Here is a 23,141-nt window from a genome sequence, read left to right on the forward strand (position 1 = left end):
CAATGAGCTTGTGGCAGCTAAAGATATACATATTATTTAAGTAGTACTTTGTTATTGAAGCCCTCACCTAGTGCCATCACATAAAGCAATCGAAATCGGGTGAGAAATGGCGAAGGAGTAGCATTTTGTAGCCAATGTACAATAAGGTCAAAAATCAAGGTCAAAGGTCAAAGAAGTCAAAGGTCAAAATTCTGTGTAGAATTTTTGAAGCCCTCACCTAGTGCCATCACATAAAGCAAACGGAATCGAAATCAGGTTAGAAATGGCGAAGGAGTAGCATTTTGTAGCAAAATGTACAATATAGGTCAAAAATCAAGGTAAGAAGTCAAAGGTCAAAAGTCTGTGTAGAAGTTTTGAAGCCCTCACCTAGTGCCATCACATAAATGGAATCGAAATCAGGTTAGAAATGACGAGGGAGTAGCATTTTGTAGCAAAATGTACAATATAGGTCAAAGGTCAAGGTCAAAGGTCACAACTGAAATTCTGTGTAGAAGTTTCAAAGCTCCCATTAGTGCTATCATATAAAGCAAACAGAATCAAAATTGGCTCATAAATGACAGAGAAGTAGCAAATTGAACATTTTGATCACACACACACACGGACACACACACGTACGGAGCCCGTTTCATAGTCCCCTGCTCGAACTCGTTCGAGCGGGGGTCGCCAGACATGGATTTTTAGTTAAGAGCAGACTCTATGCTTTAAAATGATGTACAGTTCAATTAAATTGGACTCTCCTAACCTATGTAAATACTGGAAAGAAAGCATGCATTTTGGAAAAGTGTCAACTGAGATAAGAGGCTCTGAAGTATAGGGTCTATCTGTCTATTCAAGCGCATAATCTTTACCAAACCGTGCTAGCTGTGCGATTAATGGGACAACCAGAAATGTTGCTATGGCGACTGGTATGCCTCCGCCATAATGCATGATTCTCCTAATAGGTCTAAATAGTACATAGTGGACAATGTGTGATTACATTTTCACAAATTGGCAAAATGTTGAAATGACAAGTTTGTCACAAATGTGTTGAATGCTCACCTTCCTTGACTTAGGTTTAATTGGATGAATAGGAGAGCATGTATTTGGGATTTACGGACTTTAACTTGACTTTGACCCATTCCTACGTTTATGCATTGAGTAATTTTCAAGGTATGGAGAAAAAGTGCAATTTCTGTATTGAATTGTAAATTGTTACCATTTTCATCTGGCCTTTGACCCTAAAATTCATAAGATAATCACTGTCAGGCAGGAGATGCATGAATATGTAGTACGTTTCGAGATAACTTGAGCCACTTCCGAGATATGGAGGAAAAACTTAGTTCAGCACTTTCACTTGATCTTTGACCTTTTGACCTTTGAGGCATAAACAAAAGAAAAAAAAACTTTCCAGAGAATCTCTATTAGGTTAAACATACATATACCTAGTGTAAAAAAAAAAAAAAATCCTGCTGGCATTGCATAAACATGAGGAAAATATTTAGTAAAATTTTGAAGTGTTGCCCTTGACCTTTCACCCCTGACCTTTGACCCCCATGAACCCTAAATTCTCTAGATAATCACTGCCAGTCAGTGCATGTATATATACTATGTTCCATGAAGAGACCTTGAACAATTTCCAAGGTACAGAGAAAAAAGGTGAAGTTTTAATATTTATACTTGACCTTTTGACCTTTGACCTCATGACCCAAACTTACACCAGAGAATCTTAATTGGGTAATACATGTTTACACTAAGTTTCAAGAAAATATCTTCAGGCATTGCATAGATATGATGGAAATAGTGAAATTTTATGTATTTGACCTTGACCTTTTGACCTTTGACCTTGAGCATGTGTGCCCAAAAGTTGATAGGCACAACTTCACCCCCTAATACACATACATGCCAAGTTTCATTAGGATACCTCAAAAGGTTTTGATAGTGACCTTGTCCACAAAATTCATTATGGACGGAAGGACGGACGGAAGGACGGACAGAAGGACGGACGGACAACCCGAAAACATAATGCCTCCAGCACCACTTCGTGGCGGAGGCATAAAAAACAGGATGTAGACCATTGGGGCAACAACAATGAAGGGATTATCAGATTAGGTTGAAATTGAGCATGCTCTATTGACACATTTTGACCATCATTAATGCCAACTTTCAAAGCAGTAGCTGTGTCCCTTCAAAAGATATCAGACTTGAAAGGGAAGAGTGTGCAAAGGGTTGTTATTAAAGAATTGAAAAGGGGCCTCTCAGACATACCTCATCTCTCTACAAAAAAGTTGTAGAAAAACTGCTGAAAATGCACTTTCCAATTCATTTTATGATCCCACACTTAAGAATAATGTAGAAGGGTAGTTCCTTTAGAAAATATGAACAAGGAAAAGTAGAAATTACATGGTGCGTAATATATGTCCCCGCCAGAAGTAGCATTTTGTAGCAAAATGTACAATATAGGTAAAAAATCAAGGTCAAAGGTGAAAGAAGTCAAAGGTCAAATTCTGTGTAGGAGTTTTGAAGCCCTCACCTAGTGCCATCACATAAAGCAAACGGAATCGAAATTGGATTAGAAATGGCGAAGGAGTAGCATTTTGTAACCAATGTACAATAAAATGTAGGTCAAAAATCAAGGTCAAAGGTCAAAATTCTGTGTACAAGTTTTGAAGCCCTCACCTAGTGCCATCACATAAAACAAACAGAATCGAAATCGGGCTATAAAATGGCGGAGGAGTAGCATTCTGTAGCAAAATGTACAATATAGGTCAAAGGTCAAGGTAAAAGGTCACAACTGAAATTCTGTGTAGAAGTTTTGAAGCCCTCATCTAGTGCCATCACATAAAGCAAACGGAATCGAAATCAGGTTAGAAATGGCGAAGGAGTAGCATTTTGTAGCAAAATGTACAATATAGGTCAAAAATCAAGGTCAAAGGTCACAGAAGTCAAAGGTCAAAATTCTGTGTAAAAGTTTTGAAGCCCTCACCTAGTGCCATCACATAAAGCAAACAGAATCAAAATCGGGTCAGAAATGGCGGAGTAGCATTTTGTAGCAAAATGTACAATATAGGTCAAAGGTCAAGGTCACAACTGAAATTCTGTGTAGCAGTTTCAAAGCTCCCATGTAGTGCTATCATATAAAGCAAACAGAATCAAAATTGGCTCATAAATGACAGAGAAGTAGCAAATTGAAGATTTTGATTACACACGGACAGACGGACAGACATACGGACACACACACGTACGGAGCCCGTTTCATAGTCCTCTGCTCGAACTCGTTCGGCGGGGACAAAAACTAGATATTGACCTAGTTGACCCGATTCACCTTTTTTGACTCCTCATGTAAAATCAAGGGGTGCAACTTTTTGTTCGTTTTGTGGTGCACGGTCACATATATGCATCTCATTAGGATACCCAAAAAGGTTTTTTTTAGTTATGCTGTCCACAAAATTCATAACAGACGGTCGGACAGAAAAATGGACGGACAGGACAGACAACCCAAAACATTATGCCTCTGGCGACACTTCGTTGTGGAGGCATAAAAACAGCCACTCACCATGTGCACCTGCCGTGTCCCCGTATCATGCACTCCCTGATGTGCAAGTGTTATCCCTTAAAGTTGGACGATCATCACCCCAAATGGTGCAATATTTTGTAATCTCCCGAATGACCGAAGTTTGTGCATGCAATTGCTCAATGCCAGACTCGGTGCTAAATCCATGAACGTGTGGGACAATGCTGCCACTGAGACACGCGTGGATGTGTGTAAGCATCATACACAAACATTGTGACCGCGAGCTGCGGTGATTGGAGAGAGGCCAAAAGACACATGGCTCTTTTGGCTTTTCCTCTCATGCGCATGCACACATTTGGAAGCTCTCATGGCTCGGGCAGCCATTTTGGGTCAGAAGACTTGTAGTCTACAGGTATTGTTCGCTGACCCATTGAGCCAGCACTATTCTCATTCAATGTCACTACATTTGGTACAGAATGGGGAAGGCAGCATGTTGCGTTCATCTCCGTGCCGCACAAACCACTCACCATGATTGTAAGGCTTTAATTCATCCTCTAGTCTAGAGGTCTAGTCTAGTGTAGACATGACTGCAAGGGCTACGCACTGGAAGGAGGCCTCAGTGGCTGGTACACCCTTTAGGTAAAATGATATGCAGGTGTTGGCCACGCTCAAGTAGGCTGCAGCCTGGATCTCTTTGACAGATACTCCATGAGGCGCTAATACTTCAAGTGTCATCAGCACGTGGGATAGACTTTGAAACGTTTGCCATCAGCCCTTGGTGGCTACAAGCGAAGCAGAAACCATTTCCCTGGAAGCAGGGGCAAACAGTTCCTTTCTGAGACAGAAATCACTTGAGGGTACATACCAGACACCAGATTTTGTCCTACAGCACTGATGAGTGCTGTTATTAAGAGCTGGACTACAGTAATGTGACAAGTCCACTCTGAGGGGAGATGTCACCCTCAAGGTCAGAAGTCGGCAACTGGGTTGTCCTCACCCAGGATAAAGGAGGCCTCAGATGTGGCATCGCAGAGCAACACCATGCCTAAGGCTGAGCAGCTAGAGCATTCAGCTGTATTGAGCTCATGCTCCCTCCCCCAGCTTGTTGATAAATGCTGCCACACAAACACAGTGTGATAGTGGACATACTGTTGGAAATGCCAGAGGGCCAGCGGGACCGCCAGCTATTCAATGGCGATGTGCATGGTGTGTGCCTGCAGCAGTGCCCCCCCCCCATCCCTGCATTTAGTTATCCATGGTTACAGTGACACATGTGTTCACTGTGCAGGTAGGTTTGCCCTGTGAAAGGAACAAGCACTCCATGTTCTCAACAGGGCCCATGCATGGGGGGATAACAGCAATAGGCATGTGAAGGGGGTTGCAGTGAGGGGTATAGTAGGGCAGGACATGTAGCTGGAGCAGATGCATCAGCAGCCTGCAGTCCCAAAAGCATGTTGACTAGGATGGCCAGGTAACAGAGAAAGTGTAGCCACTGTCTGATTGTACCACTTTACAATCAACTCTATGTGCCAGGAGTTGGGCATGCTCATTCCTGGGGGATATCTATAGCAACACCCAAGAATATCGAACATTGAATGGGGGTGAGTTCCACCTTTTCCTAATTAAAAATTCACCCCAACGGTTGTACCGCCTGCAGGAAGCACACGTGGTCTGGCAATGCTGCAACCATTAGCAAGTTATCAAGAAAGCAGTAAACTTGAGGGCCTTGCTGCCTGATGTACCAAATAATGCATGTCGGTGGGTGCATGAACAGTTGGGGTGAGAACTTGAGGCCAAAGGGCAGAACCCTGTGATGGTATTTCTGCCAGTGGAGAAGCCTAAAAGGTCTCATGACTGCTGGTCATGAGAATCAGGCATGATCCTCTTATCTACGAGGCACATACGACCACCTGTTACAGTATTCTATCATTTCCTATAATTGCCCACAGACCGAACTAAAACTTTGACACAAATGGCCTACTATACACCGCCTGTGTCCCCCGGGTCGTACACACGTAACCTGTCACCCACCATGACACTTATTCCAGTTCCACGCACCAAGAAATAACCCGCAACAGGACACACAGACATGTCATGCTGCAAGGCAAGGGGCAGGAAGGAGGACACAGATAGGTGGTTGTATGTACCTTGTAGATAAGAGGATCACGCCTGATCCTCATGATCTATTATCAGTATGTCCGACCACATATTTGTTACAGTATGCTAGACTGATATGGACTAAGCGGGAGGCTTGGCTGCAAAAGGGCAGTGTATTAGCAGGACTGAGCTGCCAACAGCAGAGCTGCCTGAGAGAACAAGGGCACTGTGGCAGGGATGTCCTAGAGATAAAAGGAGATGAAGGAGTTCGGGGAGTGCCAGTAAGCTGCCTTCTAAATCTCCTCATTGGACATGCTGTTGAACAGAGCCCAAGATGCACTAATCCCCCGGCATCGTGTGCACGGGGTGACACGCCAGGCGAGAGGGCATCCGGGCAAGGCTCGGTTGGCGGCAACGATCCACTTATCACCAGAGTGATGGTCCTTAGTGCGTGCCCAATAGTACTTGAGTGCATGCACTGGACACAAGACCTTATCCTCCACTACCAATGAGTGGGTAGACATTGGTTGAATATAAATCTCAACTGGCTGGGAGGTAGCTGTCTGATTCTTTGCCACATAGGATGGGTTGGAAATGAGGCGTACCCCTGCACGTTCCCAATGCACATTCCCCGGCACCGCCGACAGTGCATGCAGGGAACTGTGGCACTGACCAGAGGCAATTACCAAGAGGAAGACCATCGTAACGGTCACATTTCTAGGAGAGGCCTCAGCGAGAGGCTTAAAAGGCGCCCTAGCAAGGGCCTCCAGCACCTGAGGGATGCCCCATGGCAGGAGCAATCTCCGAGTTGGGGGGGGGGGGGCGCTCCAGAAAGAAAGCGCGGACCAGGCCTGTCTGGGAGGGGGCAGTTGAGACACTGGCCCCGTCCACGAACCCAGCATGGACAACAAACCTTAATCAAAAAGGGAAATCAGAAAGTCTGCAACATCCCTCAGAGGTGCAAAATGGGGATCCACCCTGTGTGACTCACACTAGCTAAAGTATCCAGCCAAATGGGAAATATATGATTCCTGGTTGGACTCCCATTGGCTGCGAGTGATGAAAGTCGCAGCCCCCTCTGAAAGGCCCGCCTGAGCTCCAGATTCCCTGACAATGGCCAAGCAATCAGGTGGAGGGTGGCCAACATGGGGTGCAAGGCCCTCGACACTGGCTAGGAGATCAGCTCCAGGTGACCAGGGAGGTGCCTCGGGTTCCCCACCAGTACGCCTGTCAGCTGGAGGAACCACATCCTCTTTGGCCCCCAAGGGACTATGAGGACAGTCCCTTAGTCCTGCCTCACCTTCCACAGAATGCAGAGAATGAGAGTGAACAATGGAAACGCAATGTCCCAAAGTCCTTTCACTGGAAGAAGGCATCTATCCGCCAGTCCGCCGGGTCCTGCACCCTCGTGCAGTACATCGGCAGCTGCATGTTCAGCTCTGAGGCAATCAGGTCCACATTTAGTGGGGAAAGCTGACACACCAGCAGTTGCATGACCTGTGCAGCGTCCACTCCGAAGGGAGAACCCGGCCCCAGGACAGAAAGTCTGCTATCAGGTTGTCCCGACTTAACAGCTCCGCAGCTAGAGCATTCAGGCACATGGAGTGTGTGCCTCCCTGCTTGTTGACATATGCTGCTACAGTGATATTGTCTGTGCGTATCAACACAGCCAAGCCGAGGATCAGTGGCAGAAAATGGCAGAGGAATAAGGCAACAGCCTGGAACACCAGCACATTGATATGAGAGAGGGTGGCCGAGCAGCACCAGTCCCCATAAGCATGCAGGCCCTGACAGTGCCTGCCCCATCCCATGTAGGAGGCATTGGTGGTCACTGTGATTGTGGGCTGCGGGGGCTGCAGAGAATTACCCCTGTTCAAGAACTCTGGGCAGCACCACCGCCCGGGGAGCAGGCAGGTGGCCAGGGCCAGGGGCTCCCATGCCTGAGAAGGTGGAACTGTAACAGTTGCATGTGCAGCCAGCAGTCCGGTAGCACATCAACCAGGCTCGCCAGGTACCCTAAGAACTGAAGCCAGGTCCTGGCTGGCATCTGCCGCCGCCTGAGGCGGCCCCCATGATTGTAGCCACCCGAGCCAGACTGGGGCACGCCAGCTGCCAATGGATATCGATCACCACACCCAGGAAGGTTGGGTACTGTATTGGCACAAGTTCCAACTTCTCCCAGTTTATGAGAAACCTCAGAGTTTGCACTGTTCTAAGAGGATATGGCAGCTGGCCAGCAGGGCCTGGGAGCAGGGCCTGGGAGCTGGCTGCAAGCAGCCAGACATCCAGGTAGCAAAAAACCCGCAGGCCTTGCTGCCAGAGGAAGGCCACCACTCACAATACAAACCTGGTAAACAGGTGTGACACGGGCTTTAGGTCAAAAGGTAGGGTGCAGGAGCAATACACGTCTCCCCCATCTCTGGAGGCTGGGATTATGGGGACGTGAAGATAGGCATCCTTTACAGCTATACTCTCCAGTCACCTGGCTTGAGGCACGGAGTATAGATGTCAAGATCTCCACGTGAAGTGATATGTATTGATGTACCAGTTGATTTTCTTAAGGTTGAGAATCAATCAGACATTCCCCAAGCACGTGGGGACAAGAAGGGTGGGGGAAAGGGAGAGCCGCGGGTGATCGTGGGTCCGTTCCACTGCCCCCTTCGCAAGGCAGCGATCTCTGCCGCCATGCCTCGACGCATGGGCGGAGGCATGCGAGACAGACGATGCCTCCAGGCATGAGTGGCCAGCTCGATGGAGAAGCCACTGCCGACAACAGAAATGAAGGCATCATCCATTGTGGCCGCCCAGGCCGGCTGGAAGACCTGAAGGTGGCTGCCCACCCCTATGGGGCGCCCGTGGAGCACTCAGGGAAGGAGTCGAAAGCCTCCGTGGCCCTTGACGGCCAGTGGGTAGACCCATGCTGCTTGCCACAACCCCTGTGGCTACGGTGCCCGCGGCTGGGCCGGTGGGCTGCCTGTGGGGAAGGCATGGTCACCATCACACGCCGAGGAGCCGACGCCTGAGGCGGTCAGGGCGATCCCCGGGGACGGGCGGGCCGAGTCTCAACTGATTGCAGCTGACCCACTAGCTCATGTGCCTGCTGGCATTGGGTTAGCTTGTCCTTGATACAGGGAGCAAACTGGCCAGAAAAGAGGGACAGCCCCTCAAATGGCATCCCATCCCTGAGCTGTGCCCTCTACCTCGCCGGGAAACCAAGGACCTCGAGGGCTAGGTCCCGGCAAGGGCGGGTGGTGAAGAGTGCGGCACGCGTGGACTACTTCCACAGATGTTCTGAAATGGACATCAGAAGGGAGTCCAACAGCTGGCAGTCCTCGGGGGAGACATGGAGACATGTAGATCATCCCCCTGAACTGAAAGGTTGGTCAGCACTCCGGCGTAGGCAGCCAGGTGCATGGTAGATCTTGTCAGGACCACCATGTGAGTCCACCACCTATCCTTTTCAAGGAAGGCACAATCACAGAGGGGATGAACCCTGTCCACATAATCCCCAAGAGCCAGGAGCTCTGGGGAGAGGGTGTCGGGTGAAAGGTAGTGGGCCATGTCCCCGGGCTGGAAAGTAAACGTTCGCCGCATGCCGGGAGGACCCCCTGGGAGACGGCTCACAGGCAATACTTCTGTACTCATCCTTAAAATTCACCATTAGGGGATACCAGGTTGCACTCCCGATCCCCCCTGGAACAGCCAGGATTCCAGGGGCTGCTGCCCCACCGGGTCCTGGCGAACCATGAAAATTCTTTGAGATATTGAAAAAGTAAAGCCTCCGCCTCCTCACTGAGATGTCTCAACCCAGGCGGGGCCTCAGTCTCGATGAGTTCCATTTGGATGGGGAGGGGTCGGACTTGGATGCTGTAAGAGACCCATACAGCTCGGAGAGGAGGGACACGGGCTGGGCTGGCACAAGTGTTGGGAGAGGCCTCCGCAGACAGTGCTCCGTAGCCCACTGGGGCTCGGGTCGCCAGGCCCGGGGACTGGTGGGGGAGCTGAGACAGTGGTGGAGTAAACCCATCAGTAGCAGGGGTGCCTACTGCCAGAGCTAGGCCACTGCTGGCGACAGCCGGGTGGTCAAGCAAAGGCACCAGGTGGCCATCCGCCTGCACAGGGAATATTTCTTCCCCTGGTGGAGCACCAAGCATCGACGGGGCACGGCTTACACCCGCCTGGTGGCGGGAGGCGGCTTGTCAAGCGATGGCGCAGTATCCACGGGCATGGGGGGAGCGGCAGCGGCAGCTAGCGTGCTGACCAGCTGGCTGGGAAACGCCCAGCTGCAGCTCTCAGCAAAACGGCTCTTCATCAAGAGCTCTGCCTCACTAGGCTGGGTTTTGCCTGCTTTACTCTTCTTCTTGCCCATTTTCTTTTTGGCAGGAGAAGCTGATGAGGCCGATGCAGGCCACTTCTTAGACTTCTTCCTCTTAAGAGTCACCAGGAGCAATCTCTGAGGCTGTCCAGCCGGCGGAGTGCCGGTGGAGGAAGCCTCAGATAGCTCCCAACCCCATCTGGGGGCCTCAATCGGCGCCGCCTGGCCAGGTGGGGCGGGGAGGGCTCCTGCGGAGGTAGCTACCAGCCCACGGGAGGCACGAGCACTCGCCACCAGCCTCGACTCGTGGGCAACAAGGCACGGGCTGGGTAGGAGGGCACTGGAGGAGGCCTTGGGGGTGGTTGGCTGGGACAAACCTGCAGCTGGCACTCCCCTGCTCTCAAACCCCACTGACAGCCCGACCAGGCCGGGGGGAGAGCAGACAGAGCCAAGGCTGGATGCCGCTCTAGCAGCAAGGACGACTAGCTGGTCAGTGCTGCGAGCAGACGGGATGGGGGTGGCTCTCTTGAGCGAGTGCGCTCGGGGCGGCTCCCCACGGCTATCAAACCCCTTGGTCGGCTTATACTCCTATCGTGGCGCCATGGGCAACACTCCTCCTGCTCCTCAGAGTCGCTGTCCCCGGAGGCAAGAAGCTCAAGGGGGGTTTTCCACCAGCGATATGGTCCCCAAACACAAGTACCTTGAGGGCAAGCCGTTCAGGAACGAAGAATTTTTTTTGTAGATGGTCTGTTTGAAAAGCAAACAAGATGCAGGCCAGGAAGACCTCTGAAGGCCAGCATCTCAGTAGAGTAGCATGCAGTTTGTTCCATCGCGTTTGTCTCAACAGCATAAAACTTGCTGAGGTAGTAGAGCAGAAGGGCTTCCGCATTCTCACCAAGAAGGCAGAGCCAGCGTGGGGGTTCCGGGTCAGCCCGTGAAACAGAGCCAAGTGCTGCTAGTGGGTGGTCATTGATGGATGACAAAGTGGAATTGGCCAAGCTTGCAGTGAAGAAGGGGAATGAGTGTTGCTGGTGTTTAATTGATCTGGTTTTGTGAGGGGGTAAATCACATGGGTCTGGAGTTTGAGTCGGTGGTAGGAGTGGGGTAACTGTCATAAGTGATCCAAAAGGAAACATCAGGTTACTGAGAATGGCATTAGCAGAGTTGTAACTGCAAGTGACTTGAAAATGTGTGTTGACTCTTCGGGCCGCAAGCTCTCAGGATTATTGGCATAGCCAATTAGCATAGCATACTTCAAGAGACAGGCTAAAAGTTGGATTGAATGAAGATATCATTATGCCTCTAGCAACACTTCATGATAGAGGTATAGATAAAAAAATCATGGTCTACAACCACAATGAAACTGCATAATAAACCTTTCTTTATTCTCTTTTTTGAATGTCTGTCTAGGAAGTCAGACTGGGAAAGACTCCAGCAAGCACCTACCTGATGTAACCAACCTTAATGGACAAAGCTTTTCTCCTGCTGCTTCCAAAGCGTGAGCACAGAGGGCAATTCTGAGACATGTTATCCATGCAGAACCTAACAGCATCTTACAAAGTTCTCTAGGGATGTCACGACAGTCAGCCATAATCCTTCACTGCCCTTCAAGATGCAGCTTGTGCCAAGGGGTGGAATAGAATGGACAGAAGACTAGAGGGTTCTGCCAAGAACCCTCTAGTATGACTGCAGAAAGGCGCTTGTGTATGGACTGAAGCCAGGTCTGTGTGGACCTCTGCAGCTCTCTTGGGGAAAGAACCTTGTGTAAGAGCTGCCTACCAGTATATTATGGGCCACACAGAGGGCAGCTTGTGGAAGTCAGGCTCAGGTGGCAAGTAGTGGGTCTACAAGGTAATGTCGCAGTGCCCTACAAAGGCCAGTTGGGCTTCACCTTTTCCATGCTCTGTGGTACTCCCTAAAATGTTATGGGTTGTCTGTCAGTAATATTGTGGACTTAATGCAACTTCAGAAGTGTTCAAGTATCTAAACAACTTTTTACATTTTCATCTTCTTTTCATTCACATTCACCAAATTTGTCAGGTAGCATCCTTAGATAGTTATGATCTCGATTTCTTAAAATGGGCACCATGCCCCACCCAGAGGGCCCCCAGAAGGGCCCAACCCCCCAAATTAAGGAATCTTATAAATCTTCTCTAGAACCAAAAGTGGTACAGCTAAGATGTGTTAGTCAATGACTGTAGTTTCAAGTTTGTTCATGGCAGATCCAGGGGTGCCCCCTGCCCCCCTTGGGCGGGGGTAGGGGTGGGGAGGTCCAAATGGGGACTCAAAATTGTACATTTTGATCTTTTTCTTGAAAACTTCATGATGGATTTTCATCAAACTTGGCAGGTAGCATCCCTGGAGGGCTAGATTTCAATTTGTTAAAATGGGCACAATGCCCCCACCCATGGGGCCCCAGGGGGCCCAACAAGCCCCCCCCCCCATCAATGAATCTTTAAAAGCCTTCTTCTCCAGAACCAGAAGTGATAGAGCTAAGTTAATGCTAGAAGTTAGTACATTGATGACTGTAGATTCAAGTTTGTTCATGGCAACTTCAGGGGTGCCCCCTTTGGGACCCAGGGGAGGGAGGTGGGGAGGAGTTCTAATGGGGCCTTAATTGTACATTTTCATTTTCTTCTTGAGATCCCCATGACCAATTTTCACCAAACTTGGCAGGTAGCATCCCTAAGGGGATAGGATCTTGATTTGTTCAAATGGGCACTATGTCCCACCAGGAGGGCCCCAAGCGGCCAAACCTCCCAAAATTAAGGAATCTTTAAAAATCTTCTCTTGAAAGTTAATACTATGAATTAGTACATTAGTGACTGTAATTTCAAGTTTGTTCATAGCAGATCCAGGGGTGCCCCCTTGGGAGCAGGGGGAGATCAAATTGGGGATGAAATTGTACATTTTCTACTTGAAAACATGATTGATTTTCACCAAACTTGGCAGGTACCATCCCTAGGGAGTTAGGATCTCAGTTTGTTAAAATGGGCACCTAGTCCCATCCAGGGGGCCTCAACCCCCCCCCCCCCAAAAAAAAATAGGGATTTTAAAATTCTTCTTCTCTAGAACCAGAAGAGCTAAGCTAATACTATGAGTTAGTACATTAATGACAGTAGTTCCAAGCTAGTCAATTCATGGCGGATCCAGGGGCAGATCAAGCTCCCAAAGATCTCAAAGTTTTGCCAGTATAACTGCAAACTTCTGGCGAAACAAAACAGGACATTTCTCGGACCCCAGCCAATCTTCTAGATCTTTTAGCAGTCTGAATACCGGCAACTCAAACTTTGTAAAGTTTGTAATGTGACTAGTCCACCATCTGTTCGAGGGTGGTGCCTCCAATATGTGCAGTCCCTGTGTTGAATGGGTCTCTTGTTACATCACAAACACCAGCTATCAGATGGTGTGCTTTCTTCCTTTTCGTGCACAGTGACTGACACTTAAATATCAAGAAGTTTGGCTGCCAGTGTCAACAGAGGACCAAAGTTCGCAAAGATTTTGCAATCCTATCCTTTGAAATCTTTCATGAGAGAAACTGTGGCTTTTTTCCGCCCTTGCAGACAAATCATATACCAACCAATATACCCAGCTAATACAAGAGGTACATGTACAAAAACTTTCCTAGGCCAGGTACCCATAAAATAAACTGCACAATCATTAAATCATGACAACATCAGACCCAGACTCCTGGACATTTGGATGGACGGACAGGGAATCAGACATAATGGATGGCAATTCCAACACATTTATAGTAAATATCGTGCATAATATACCCTTCTTGCTTCTGTGGCTAAAAAAAAAATAAAAAAAATATGGAACGCTTCACGATTTTGCGTGTCATCCTTGCGCAGGGGCCATGCTAATCTTCTCTGTATCGTTCCAATTTTAATAGATGTGCTGCCGAAGCGAGCACGACATTGCGTGAAATTCGGTCATATATATACCCGCTACAAGCTATTTTGGTATAATGGCCAGTGGATGAGTGTGCCATGCGTACAGAGCACGTTTTGCATGTAAAAAAAGGTTTATTGTCCTCGTGCGGTCGATAGGAACCCCATTCACGCAGCGAGCCCGCCTGTGTGAGTGGGTGGGTGCATGTCTGTGTGTCTGTGTGCATCTGAACAAAAGACTGTACATATCATTCACTGTGTGCGGCAAGCATGCACTGCCAGCGTAATTATACATGAGCTGTACGGCCTTATTGCCCTCAATCCTGCACGGTTTATTACCCTCTGTGTGTGTGTGTGTGTGCTCGTGTGCACTGGAGTGTGCGTGTGCCTTCTTAGGCTTGTGTGATGTGTAGTAACAGGAAGTTCAGCATCAATGGCTGTACGTGAATTCACAGCCAAAATATCTAGTCTCGTATTCTAGACAGCAATCATAGAAAAAAACAGAAATTCATATAATGAGACAATTTTCCAAGAGTTGTTAGAAGCACATCTGAATCGTGCATATCCTTTTGTATACCATATAAATATATATCTTGGGCAGCACAACTAAAAATAGCAGGAACCAAGAAATATTGAACAGTTTTTTAGCAGTGTGACAAGCTCCTGCTACAATGAGAAGTAAGTCAGATACATTAAAAGGGATGGAAACTAAAGTGCATAAGTAAATGAAGAAAACTAATAGTAGAAAATATCAGTAAAGTTTGACAAAGTTGGGGCAATTCATTCTAAAGTTATCATTTTTCTAAAGCTCTGGCACACTGCATCAAGTGTTTAAAGAAAATAAAGGGGAAATTTGATATAAAGAGAAGTTCTGGACCAAGCAGTTTCCCTAATTATAGCTGATATCTTGCTATCAGCAGGCATTAAAAAGCCGAATATGAAAGCACTAATTTGCATACATTATACTCTAGCACACTCTGTGCATGTATACTGTGCATGTATACACACATGCACACACACACACACACACACACAAACATGTGTGTGCATGTGCATGTGTGAGTGCATGTATACACACATGCACACACACACACGTGTGTGCATGTGCATGTGTGAGATACAACATGTAGCAATAAGTGGAGTGCACTAATGAATACTGTATAAGCTGTTATTTTCGTGAGGGATTAATTTTCTTGAATTTCGCGAATCACAGTTGGATCGCGAATTTAACACAAGAAAATGTCTCCAAGTGCCCTGTTAATAGTGCATTAACTTAAGTGTCAGCGTCAATTTGTGAAAACAATATCTTGCGAAAATGCCTATGGCCTTGTCATTTGTGAAAATATCTGTCCGCGAAAATAACCGTGTATACAGTACATGACTGAATGTATAATAAGACACAGTTTACACTGCATCATGTTGCAGAATCTTAGAACATGATCATACATGGTAAGAAGGCTTTATCGAATAGATTTCACTTTACCTCACTACAATGTAAAAAAGATTTGATTACCTTCCTTTTTTCTTTGGAAATCACAAAAGTTATCTTGTTATAGGCCCTTCATGTAGCAGTAATTTCCTTAACAGCCAATCTAGTCATAAAAGAAGCATCTTACATTCATGTAGACTTACGTGGAAGGAAATATGGGACCAATAAAGTTTCCTCGCCACATATGATATCTTGTATTAGTAGTGTTCGCTGTACGATGTAGGCCTATCAAGTTCCCCTGTAGCAAGAAATTTACTTGTTCATTGGTTAAGAAATGCTCTGCCATACTACTCAGTACCTGACTATTAAGTGGAGATCATTGTATTCAGTTGAGCTGTTGAAAAGGAAGCATTCAGAGCCTCTGGTATGATCACATAAAACATTTTAACTAATCCCAGTAAAAAGGATTGAGATCTTAAGTCTGGTTCACAAACTTGGCTTGAAGGCAACACTTGCACACAGAGTAGGGATTTCAAGGTTACAATGCCCTTTGACTTCTCTGAGATGTGTTCGTAGGGTCGCTTCTTTCATTTAGAAATGCAGGGAACAGAATGGCCACATGCTTAAAGGACACATTGGCTGTAAACATACATGTACACTCGAATTCAGATTTTCAGTGTACCAATGCTCCTTCTAAAACCAAGCTCCAATATTCCAGCATATTTCCCATCCTTAATTGCTGCAATTCTGCAGAGTTGATGAACATATAAGGTTGTTTTGAAACGCATTTATAGTTCGGACCTGCCCATGCACCCCACTGTCCACTACAAGTCTCAGCTCCTCAGGGTCAAACTGGGCAGGGGAATGGAGCTGCCCAGTGACAAGGCTTCCCAATCAACTTCTGACAAAAGCAACAAACAAAATCCAAGAGGTGTTTACAAATGCATTTCAAACATGGCAAAGTTAGCCTTGTTTCTGTAAAGCCCTCTCTTGCTGTAGTAATGTCAAGCATAGGAAATAGAAATGTTTCTGAAGACAGCTGGAGCAAAGCCCCAGGTAAATGGAGACAATTAAGCCTCTAACCCCTAGCCATGACAGCTAAGCCCCCAAGTGATGAGAGAGAAGCCCATTCAAAATTGGCCTTGGACTGATGCACTGAGCCATCAGCTCACTCTGCTCATAGTTTTCAACACCAACAGCAGGAGGGTCTATGCAGAAGACTAGGGGGTATAATAATATCAATGCCATTCTAGCCTTCGAACAAGGCCTCACTGCTGAGATTTATATAATAGGGCGCAGCTGAAAAAAAGACCTTGGGTGGGAGTGGAGACAGTCTAGCCCATTGGGCCTTATCTTATAATTTCTTTGTTTCTGATGTAAACTCTTTACCAAGATGGTGGTGACCTTTCCGCAATTGAATTTATAATTCACATGACATCAGCCCATGCTTTATGTGCAACTTTCATGCAAATTGATTAATTCAACACTACCAGTTCCCTAGGTACCATGTAGGCCTACACACATATAAAATGGAATGGTCTGAGTAACTCATCAGACTCTTTACATGCACTGCACTTTGTCAATGTTTCATCCACAATGTGACATTGTGTAGGACTACATGCACAGTAAGTATTGCATAATTTGCCAACAGTAATAATTAGGCACAACGGAAAAGTTGGAAGATGAACCATGATAGTTGAATTCACTACCATAATATGCAACCTAGTTGACCTCTTCCACATCAGACTCAATGGCATGGACTACACCCACTTCAAACTTTTACTGCTACCTTAAACTGTCAGCTAGACTTTATGTCATATCTGCAAAGTTCTCTAGATATCTCATTTCTAATATTTATTTCTATGTTAGTCAAGAATAACAATCAGACTCTGTCTTCAATCTTCCTAACTTTCCCAATCTGATTTCAAATCTAAAGTCAGAGTGTACAAACTCATCAAATACGTCATATTTTATATAACAGGCCTATGAGTAAGAATATTGAAAATTTCAAGTTATTATTTGAAGATTTACTCGAATGTAAATTCCATTTAACTGGGGTGTCTGAAGTGCGGCAAATTACATCGCCCGAACGCTCATTTGTTGAGAGTTATAATTTAGAGTTTAGCTGTCGTGATGGTACTAGTAGTATGTAGGATGGTGGTATAGGTAAGATACATGTGTATTTCAAGATGTAATGCATGCTGAATCACTTTGGGTTGAGATTACTATCAACACATCATTGATTATAGAAGGGGTTTATAAAAAGCTGATTACTCAGACTGAAGAGTTTCATACTACATTGTAGTTTGTTATCTGCCATGGAGAAATTCAAAATTTATAAGAAGTCACGTTTATTGAAGGGTTACTTTAATATTTATGCTAACAATAAAGTTCAGTGAACATTCTTAACAACATTTTGTTGTGTTGCTTCATTCCAGGTTATTAGAACAGACACAAGAATTATTACTTATCACTGTCTCTAGTAGATCATATGAACATGGTTGAAAATCCAATTCATATCTGAACTATTCTTATTGATCCCATTGATAACTTAACTGTTTTTTCAATTCTAGAACGGAATAAATGTGTGAGAGGCAAACCAGCAGCTTACACTGTCTAGGAGTTTATTAAGAATTACAATGTGAATAATTTTCATGACAATCTACGATCAGAGAATTGGAAGTCTATACTAATGATGCGAGTGGGGCACATAATTGTTTGAAAATATTTCTGAAGGTATGGAATATACATGCTCCTTTTGTTAAGAAAAGTAAAAGTTTGGTAAACAACAGAAAACAATGGATGACCAAGACAATGATAAAGTAAATTAAAGTCTTAAAACACAAAGATAAGAAAATGATGGTATCTAAGTATAAAGATGTCATAATACTAAATACATACGATAAAATTAATTACAGAAACGTTCTCATGACTGTCCCGAGAAATGATAACAGAATACAGTAATCTCCTTGAAAGTCAAAAGAAGAATACAAACAAAACATGGAAATCAATTAGCATTTGTTACATGGTAAAATTGGAACCAAGTCCCAGTACGTGGAGAAGTTGTGTACATTGTAGAAAATGATGGTGGTGAAAAGGTTCCAACATCTGACAAAAATATATGTGAAGCATTTAAGTATTATAAAATTGTAAATGTTGGACTAGATTTAACTAAAAAAGATTGCTTATACAAATAACACAAAATCTTTTTCAAGAGAATTCATCAAGAGAGGGTAGGGCATGATCTTTTTTCTTTTTTGAAACCAGTAACAAAGTTTGAAGTTATAGAAATCAATTTGTTAATTTAGACACAAATAAAGCATTTGGCTTTCATTATTCCAATGAGATTGTTAGAAGATAAGGTACAACCTTCCATTGTCTTATATGTCTTTGATTTAGTGAACTTTGCCTGATGCAATGCAGATTGCAAATATTATGCCTATTTTATAGAAACGGTGAAAAGGATGTTGCTAGTAATTATTGGCCAATATTGATTTTACCACTTATAGGGATTTTTTTTTTTTGGAGAAATCAAAAGTCAATCGAAAGATACCTAAATATTTGACACTGATAATTTCTTTTACGTTAGACAGTATGGTTTTTGTAAAGCTTTTAGTACAAAACTGTCTGTTGTTGGTTTATGTCAAAATGCCTTTAGTAATACAATAAAGTTTCTTCCAGGTTCAGTATTAGTGAATGGTTTGCAGTTAAATCAAACAGAAACAAAATTTTTAGGTAGTTATATTGATAGTAATCTTTCTTGGAAGGTTCATGTTGATTATTTATGTAAGTTGTTGTGTAAAAACGTTGGAGTTATTCACAAATTGAAGAACCTCTTCCCCAAACCAATATTGCATTCCCTCTATTCAACTCTATTATTACCTTACTTAAATTACGGAATATTGGCCTGGGGGAATTGCTCTAAGACTAAAATCGATTCATTGTTTTTGATTCAGAAAAAGGCCTTGCGGATTATAAATTGTGCAAATTTTTTGGAACCTACAAATGAACTGTTTGTTTCCAGTAAATTACTAAAAGTTTCTGATTTGTATTTGTATCACGTTGGAATTTTTATGTATAAGTTGAGCATTGGCAATCTTCCTAGTTTATTTTCCTCAATGTTTGTTAAAAACAGTGAAATTCATAATTACTCTACAGGACACAGTGGATCATCTCACTTTTCCCCCGTATTCGTACAGTTTTAGCCCTTAAGACAATTACTTCTACCGGTCCTTCTTTCTGGAATAACTTAGATTCTGTTTGGCTGCAATCAAGTTCTCTAAGTTCCTTTAAGCAAAATCTAAAAGCCAATTTTTAAAAATCCTATGTATAGTTACTTGCCGTGACCATTTGACATAACTGTTCTTATTCGCAATGATGCCTCGCTCGGGTGAGTTCATTTGACCACATTTCTTTGACCAATAGTGCAATTTTTATGGAGCATTGAATCCCTGTGTTTTTACCTTGAACATCATAAACTATTCTGTACATTCCGTAGAGTTTATTATAATCTCGACATACCGATTTTTGCTTGTGTTTCGTCATCTTTCGTAATTAGCATGTCGTACTAAAAAATCATTGAAGATAGAATAACACAAGTGTTTATTGATTGGGGAAAGCATATTGATACAAAAAAATAATGATATATGTGCAGTAAATTACTATTAGAACATACTATGGAGTCACACAGGCACACCTCTCCAGTGGCTATGAGACTATTTGAATAAATATTATACAAATATACTTGGCCTTGAGAGTTTCTTGTTAAAACTATGGGCAGAGGTGACTCCAAACTAGTACTATTCACTGAGGGGCGCAGCCCCTCAGTGAATAGTACTAGTTTGGAGTCACCGAGGCCCATAGTTTTCACAAGAAACTCGAAACTAGGCGAAGTATATTTGTTTTATATTTTGGATCAAAAATCTGAATAAAAAGTGAAAATCATTTTATACAGGCCCTAGGCTTAGCCGCACTGCGGCGGCAGCGCAGCGCCTGCAATACGCAACAGTGCGAGAGATCGGAAATTAAAAAACGTAGTAGCCGTGGCACCGCCAGAGTTGCCCGTCGCATGTATCCAAGCGCTCGTATGGCCGCTGCAAACCTGAACACTAGAATTCGGGTCTGGACGCTGACGGGTACACTAACACTTGATTGTAAAGAAGGGTGATTGTGACATCATTTTGCAAATAGTATATACTATTTGCAAAATGTCGTCATAAAAGTGACGTCATTTTGCAAATAGTACTTCATGGAGTGTCAAACACACCAACACTCTAAAATAGTTCAAAATACCTATAATCACGTGAAGCTCTTTTAACCAATCATTGGAAGACAAATTTTTGATCCAAAATATAAATCAATCTATGTTAATTACAATGGGAAAATATCTCCCAGACAACTTGTGGGGTTCTTCAGGGGTCTGCTTTGGGCCTATCACTTTCTTATTGATATTACGATTTGCCCATAAATTCACCTGATTTGTTTGTTCTGCAGATGAAAGTGATTTATTTCATAATTTCCCAGTCAATGACAGTAGAGTAAGTATGCCTCAAGTCAGTGTGCATTCTTGTGTGGTAGGTAATTGGTGTGAAGTTAATAAATTGACAATTACCTCATCAAAAAAAAAAAAAGAAAAAGAATATTATTGTTAGGGTAGACATCGATCGGTCAAGTTAAATGGGAAATGACAATAAGCTAATAGAGTAATTGCACAAGTAGATGTTGTTTTATTTGTTGGCCTACAAACAGAAAAAAAGTTGAAGTTGGAAAACTCACAGCAAAAAGAACAGAAAGCTGAGGAAAGAGGTTGGTGTATCATTTTGACTAAGGAGTTATAAATGTACCAAAGTATATTTTAATACTGATTTATAAGACACTATATTGTAACCTCATCTTGAACATGGAATAGCAGTTTGCGGGAGTACTTACGAATCAAATTTTAAGTGCCTGTATATTAAGATACCATTAAGAGCCATAATTTTCAGCACTACTATGAGTCCATCAGTGCTAATATTTCAAAATCTACACTTCTCAATATTATTCAATTACAAAAAATGTGTGTTTATTCATTTATGTATAATCTAATCTTATAAATGGTAATCTGTCTCCTTCAGCTTTGCACATTGCTCATTCATATCTCACAAAATACTCTAGTATAAGAAAAACATTTCATTTCCTTAAATTAAGACTAAGCATGGAAAGTTTTCTTTATCATTCAAATATATCTTTATGGAATGATCTGCCGTTATGCATACGCGAGTACTCATTCTACAGATCTCTCAAATCACATTTGTTGGTTGTGTAATATCCACAGTATAACTATGTGTGCTACTGCCAATTTTTACTGCTGAATATTATACAATAAATGGGCAATTCCATTGTAAATGGGTTATTTGTGTGCTCTGGACATTGAGTAATTTGTTAAGAAATTATCTATTTGAATAACTTTTTTTCTTTTTTTTTTAAATCTTGTCACTAAACGTTGTGAGGTTCAATAGAATAATCAGGCTTATTGATTTTTCTTGTCATTTTTGTGTGTGATGTGCTGGTTTCTTTGTCATTAACACCTTGGGATTTCAGAATGCATTCTGCTTAAAAATATACAGCAAAATGCAGAGACTCAAAATTCAAGGAAGAAATAGGCGATCTGATGCCATCTCTACAGACACTCCATCCAGAGTACAGGAGTTCTTGCAGTGACCAGCAACATGTTCCCAACCGCAAGTCTGATGGAAGAATAGAGTGACCACGCTACATTCTGCAGAGTACTGTTGAATACACCAGACTGGAGTTCCACAAGGAAAATCGAGGGGAGAAGTTTGGAAAAATCTTAATTCACTAAACTGAGGATAAACAACATCCTCCTTCACAAGAAGAAACAATTAGATCAATGCTTATGGGAGGTATGCATCAACATCGATCTCAAGCTCTGGAGTTTAAACAGGGACTTGGTTTGAGAGAGAAGAAGACAATCACAAATCGCTATGACCTGTCAGACCTCACACTATGTGAAGGTAGGAAGCTGAAGTGCATTGATCGGAAGTTCACTGAATGTGGGCTAAGAAAGTGAGACAGTGTAGCTGACGCAGTCCTACAGAAGGAGCCTGAAAAAAAACACAGAATCAGCAAGTGGAAGAAGTAAAGCAATGTAATGTTTGCACCTGGAAAGAAGAGAGTAGTTGCTCTTTACACAAGTGGATCACTGAAAGCACAAGTTGAAGAGCTGAAGGATGAACTACGTGTAGTGGCATACCCCAGTCATCTCGTTGAAGCCAAGTGGCAGCAGAAGCAGTTTGCCATTGTCAGTTCCTGCCCTCCTCCACCCACAATCATCACAGTTATGGACTTTGCAGTTATGGAGAGCTACAATTTTGTATGCAAGGGGTCCCGTCCTATGAGAAGACCACATCTTCGCTTCAAAGACATGTGCAAATGCGACATGAAGATATCTGACACCAACACCAGCACATGGAAAGGTGCAGCTGACAATTGTCAGCTGTGGAGAGGCACTGTCACAGAGGGCGTCAAGAGGGCTGAAGCTGCAAGGAACGTACAGCAGACTGACAAGAGAGCCAGGAGGAAGGCAAGGGCAGCCTCGGTCTCAGCCCCAGTGGACTACTTTTCTGCTCATGCTCCAGATATTATCAAAGAGTGGGACGATACAGCCATTCAAGGTGGTGCAAACTTTGTGCCTAGTGCTACGCCATAGTTTCTCAATATGAATGGTTGCCAATGTCAACACCTGTATTATGCAAGAGGTACAGAGTACCCACTGGTACCAGAGCCAGGTCGCAGTCCATCCTTTCGTCTTGTACTACTGTAAATGTCTATAGTTTAGTTTGATTAAATTTTTGCTCTTAGCGGCTCAAAAACATATTCATGGGTTCTTGAATTTGTGCTTAACAATTTTCAACCAAT

At 44.1% G+C, this 23,141-nt stretch overlaps 1 protein-coding gene and 1 non-coding gene across 2 annotated transcripts in view; both read right to left on the reverse strand.

Annotated features, from left to right (window-relative positions):
- Positions 1-23,141, reverse strand: part of LOC139726984 (arylsulfatase B-like) — a 50,386-nt gene that overhangs the window by 11,883 nt on the left and 15,362 nt on the right. The gene's annotated exons all lie outside the window — the stretch shown is intronic.
- Positions 13,712-13,818, reverse strand: LOC139727012 (U6 spliceosomal RNA). Its single transcript, XR_011710727.1, has one exon. It is a non-coding gene; the product is annotated as a U6 spliceosomal RNA (small nuclear RNA).

This window comes from Diadema antillarum, unplaced genomic scaffold, assembly GCF_040938485.1.
Source record: "Diadema antillarum isolate AM-2024a unplaced genomic scaffold, OU_Dant_1.0 seq00000108_RagTag, whole genome shotgun sequence".
Taxonomy (NCBI): Eukaryota; Metazoa; Echinodermata; class Echinoidea; order Diadematoida; family Diadematidae; genus Diadema; species Diadema antillarum.